General features: G+C 50.4%; 1 long non-coding RNA gene across 2 annotated transcripts in view; it reads right to left on the minus strand.

The window, feature by feature from the left end:
• Positions 1-5,250: 5,250 nt before the first annotated feature.
• The window catches only part of LOC140400023 (uncharacterized), a 67,147-nt gene continuing 67,077 nt past the window's right edge, over positions 5,251-5,320 (minus strand). For both annotated transcript variants that reach the window (XR_011937980.1, XR_011937981.1), the window contains exon 3: positions 5,251-5,320. This exon is cut by the window's right edge and continues 52 nt beyond it. This is a non-coding gene — a long non-coding RNA (uncharacterized lncRNA).

Below are 5,320 nucleotides of genomic sequence, written 5' to 3' on the forward strand. Positions count from 1 at the left end.
CTGTCTGTGTAAAAAAACCTGCCTCGCACATCCTCTGTAAACTTTACCCTGTACACCTTAAATCTATGCCCCCTGGTGACTGGCCCCTCCACCCTGGGAAAGATTGCCTGCCCATTCACTCTATCCATGCCGCTCATAATTTGGTCGGCCTTTATCAGATCACACCTCCGTCTTTCTAATGAAAACAGTCCTAGTCTATTCGGCCTCTCCATAAAGCTCACTTTCCAGACCAGGCAACAGCCTGTTAAACCTCCTCTGCATCCTCTCCAAAGCCTGCACAGCCTTCTGGTAAGATGGCGGCCAGAATTGTGCACAATATTCCAAGTGCGTCCTTACCAAGGTTCTATACAGCTGTAGCATAACTTGCCAGTTTTTATACTTAATGCCCCGTCCAATGAAAGCTGGCATTCCGTCTGCTTTGTTGACGACCTTGTCCACTTCCGTTGCCACCTTCAAAGATCTGTGGACCTGCGTGTCCAGATCTCTCCGACTTTCTATATTCCTAAGAGTTTTGCCATTTACGGTATATTTCCCCTCTTATGTTAAACCTACCAAAATGCATTACCTCCCGTTTGTCCAGATTAAACTCCATTTGCCATTTCTCTGCCCAAGTCTCCATCCTATGTATGTCCTGCTGTATCCTCTGACAATCCTCAACACTCTCTGCCACTCCCACCAACCTTGGTGTCATCCATGAACTTTCACTCTCCAGACCTTATTTGGAAAGGCACATTCCACATGGAGGTGAGTGACTGTTTCGCGCCCCCCCTCCCCCAGCCACTTCGAGGGCAGCGTGTGACGGCGTTGAGACTTCGGGAGTGCAGGAAGGATCTGCCGGGAGAGTCCTGCTCACCACCAGCCAAGCTGGGGCTTGGTGCTTGTTTGAAAGTTCTGGTGATGAGATGATCTGCCAGATGCCTCAGAGTCCCCTCAGGGGAACCATCTGACATGATCCACCGTCTCTTTTTCCCTAAGGGCCTCGAGGACATTACATGCAGACCACTGCTTGATCGCCTTGTGGTCAAAGGTGTTTTCCTGAACAAATGTTTCCATGAGGGACAGGTGTTACCACACGGTCCAACTACCAGAGCATCCTGAGGCAATGAGGCCAGACCCATCGTTGTAACACCGGGGACAGGTAGAACCTCAGTACGTAGTGACACTTGGTGTTTGTGTACCGGGGGTACATGCACAGCTTGATGTAGTCACACACAAAGGTGGACATCAGGGGGAGACCGGCCTTGTGTATGTTTCCCCCTCCATTATCCAGAGATTTGTACATGCTGTCCCTTCTGTTTGTATATGGGTCCCTGTGATCTCCAGATGAACCTGATGACTCGGGTGACTGCTGCGCGCAGGACAGGGGAATGGGCCAGACCTGCGCCACGTCCAGCAACACCGAGATCCTTCCCATATAATTACTACAGTGCAGGAGGCCATTCAGTCCATCGAGTCCACAGCGACTCTCTGAAAGATCAAACCTACCCAGGCCCACTCCCTCGCAACTCCACCTAACACACACACCGAGACACAAAGGGCTAATTTAGCATGGCCAATCCACCGAACCTGCGTATCTTTGACTGTGGGAGGAAACCCACACAGACACAGAATGTTAGGGTCAGAGTGAACCAGGGTCCCTGGCGCTGTGAGGCAGCAGTGCTGACCACTGTGCAGCCCATCATGTTGCAGTTTGTACGTGTTGTTCAGCGCGCTCTTTTCACTTCTGTTTGGAATATAAAATGTGGGTTGGAGCAGGCAGGAGGAGGAGCTGGCTGATCAAAGACATTTCACTGCTCCCTCTGTCACTCAGTCTGCTCCCCGCCCCTCTCTCTCAGTCAGGTCGGGGCGGGCTGTATAATAAAGGAAAGAGCAGCAGCTCGTCTCTCATTCAGCAGCGATTTGACTGAACAAGCATCATGTCTGGCAGAGGGAAAGGAGGCAAAGGACTGGGCAAAGGCGGAGCAAAGCGGCACCGCAAAGTGCTTCGTGATAACATCCAGGGCATCACCAAACCAGCAATCCGCCGCCTGGCTCGCCGTGGCGGCGTCAAGCGCATCTCGGGTTTGATCTATGAGGAGACTCGCGGGGTGCTGAAGGTTTTCCTGGAGAATGTGATCAGGGACGCGGTCACCTATACTGAACACGCCAAGCGCAAGACCGTCACCGCCATGGATGTGGTTTACGCTCTCAAACGCCAGGGCCGCACTCTCTATGGATTCGGCGGCTGAGGAAATCCATTTGACAATTTAACAAAACCCAAAGGCTCTTTTCAGAGCCGCCCAAATCCTCACATTGAGAGCACTGACCTTAGAATGGCAGCAGAATAACACATTGAGCTGGTTTAAGAGTAAGGACATTGCAATGAGAGCGGGAATTAATTCTGAAACTCCGCAAACCCATTGCAGGGCCTGCCCGCTAAAACTGCCGTCCCCCGGTAAATACCAACCATACAGGGGAAGCTCATTCCAGCCGGAAGCCTCTGGGAAATTCTCACAAACACGGCACTCAGCGGATCGAGAACAGGTCACCCTTTTTCAGATAAAGTGAGTGGCTCTGAAAAGAGCCTTTGTGTTATTAGATTAAAGAATGGTCGCTTCACTTCTTGCCGGCGCCAGCGCTGCTTTTCTTGGGCAGCAGCACGGCCTGGATATTAGGCAGCACCCCGCCCTGAGCGATGGTCACCCCTCCCAGCAGCTTGTTGAGCTCCTCGTCGTTGCGGACGGCCAACTGCAGGTGCCTGGGGATGATGCGGGTCTTCTTGTTGTCCCGGGCCGCGTTGCCGGCCAGCTCGAGGATTTCAGCGGTCAGATACTCGAGCACAGCAGCCAGATAGACCGGGGCTCCGGCCCCCACACGCTGCGCATAGTTGCCCTTTCTCAGGTGCCTGTGAACACGGCCCACCGGGAACTGCAGTCCAGCCCGGGAGGAGCGAGACTTGGCCTTGGCCCGAGCTTTACCGCCGGTCTTTCCTCTTCCAGACATTGTCAAATCTCACAAACACTTTCACACAGAATGAGGAAACCCGCCCACATTCACTTCTCTTATAACTTCAGGAGGAATGGCGGTGCACACATTGCTGATTGGTTATCTGAACAACATTGTGGAGCCTGGCACAAACTGACCAATCAGATGTCTGTTTGAAGCACCAATCAGGAGACTCTACGGTGCTGAGGGCGGAAAGTTTGGGCGCCAAATGTTCAGATTCCAACCGAAAAGCTTAAAAGAGGGCGAAAACATAAGAGATAAAATTGAACAGGGACCGTAAAACATGTGAATAAATCACTGTGTTTTGAGTATAAGATTGTTGGATTCTCTCTCTTTCCCGAGTCTCCAGTTTCCCTTTATCTGTCAGTTTCTGATTTCGGGTTTTCTCTCTAACAGAACAAACCCAAAATAAATTAAAGCAAAATAATGCGGATGCTGCAAATGTGAATTAATGAGAAAATGCTGGATAAACTCAGCATGTCTGGGAGCATCTGTGGAGAGAAACGTTTAGGATCTGTAGAAGGGACGTTTAGATCCGAAACGTTAACTGTCTCCACAGGTTTAGTCCGGCTGCTGTTTAAAACGCTCTCAGCCGTCGGCTGTGTCTATTTTAGAGCCATCTGCAAACAATCACATTTGTTCCCATTGCAGACTGCTTCCGCTTCCTCAGTGTTAAAAGTGGAGTGAGCAGTTTGGAGCAAGTGTTAGTATTGAAATGGAGTTTTCCCACCACCGGGGTGCTCCAAATAAACTGATCGATTATTGAGAGTAACCCTGAACATAAATGCAAAGGGAGGTTTTGGATTTCTCTTCTCTCCAAATCCAGCTACAGCGCCGAGTATGAACGAGTCAGAGGCCAAAGCGTCACCGAGCAGTCACTAAATGATGGGACTTTGTAAACAACGTATAAAGATCGACAGGACGATAACTCGACATTACACAGTTGTTGATGCAGTGAAACGCTATTAAAACAGATCTGGCTTTTCATAATAGAAATAAACCAGTAAATTAAAATATGATAGTTTGGCTGCTTTCCAGAAGTCGTGAGTGGCTCTTAAAAGAGCCGTTGGGTTTTGATGAGTTTGAGAACAGTTTTACTTGGAGCTGGTGTACTTGGTCACCGCCTTTGTCCCTTCCGACACGGCGTGCTTGGCCAGTTCCCCGGGCAGCAGCAGGCGCACGGCGGTCTGGATCTCCCGGGAGCTGATGGTTCTGCGCTTGTTGTAATGGGCCAGGCGGGAAGCCTCACCCGCGATGCGCTCGAAAATATCGTTGACGAAGGAGTTCATGATGCTCATGGCCTTGGAGGAGATGCCGGTGTCGGGGTGAACCTGCTTCATCACTTTGTAGATGTAGATGGAGTAACTCTCCTTCCTCGACCTTCGCCGCTTCTTGCCGCCCTTTACTGCCGGTTTCTTAATGACTTTCTTGGCTCCCTTCTTGGAAGCTGGTTTCGATGTTGGTTTCTTCTCGTCAGCCATCGTCAATATCACCCAGAAATAAAGCAAACCCCTTCCGAGCGCTGATTAAATAGACAGAGCCTCACATCTATGCTAATGAGGAATGGGGAAAGGAATGATTGTGATTGGACATTGTGAGAATGAGGACAGCCAGTTATGTTCTGCTTATTCGACTGGAGATGTAAACAGACCAATCACATTTAGGAATTTCCACCAATCAGAAACCGTCTTACTACAAACAGGAAATACATGTCAGAAAGAATGTCTCCAGTCCCATTTTGTCAGTGTGTAAAGATTCACCGGGAAATGTCACCTAGTTGTCGGTGAGAGGGACCCTTCACCACAGAGAGAATGTGCGGGAGTGCGGGATTTACTCACTGTCTGATACAGTGTGTGTGTGAGTATTACTCTAGCTGAGGCCTAACCAATGTTTTATACAGTTCCTGCATAACCTGCCTTTTCTTAAACTCTGTGCCTCGGCTAATAGAGACAAGGATACCATAGGCCCGGAGGTTTCAAGCTCAGGGTCGTGACCTTTGGGTGGATCTCAGGAAGGTTTCAGGAGGGTGGTAGTTATCCAGATCGCGGAAGGAATGGCCAATGGTCACGACTAGTGTTTACAAATGCCAACCATGATGGACGTTTGAGATTGTCGGCCAATCCGCGCATGCGTCTCTTATCAAGTAGTGCGCAGGCCTGGAGCCCAGCAAGTTGGACTGGCTCCTCCTGATGTCAGTGCGCTGTCCCGGGCCAGTTTTATTCAGCAAATTCTGGAGTCCTCCCACCGGAGGCGGCGCCAGCGAGCAGGTCACACGACCCGTACGCTGACATCACGTGTTCTGGGCCCGAGAGAGATTCCTCCATTTTGCAGCTGC

The sequence above is a fragment of the Scyliorhinus torazame genome, chromosome 24 (genome assembly GCF_047496885.1).
Source record: "Scyliorhinus torazame isolate Kashiwa2021f chromosome 24, sScyTor2.1, whole genome shotgun sequence".
NCBI classification, from domain to species: domain Eukaryota; kingdom Metazoa; phylum Chordata; class Chondrichthyes; order Carcharhiniformes; family Scyliorhinidae; genus Scyliorhinus; species Scyliorhinus torazame.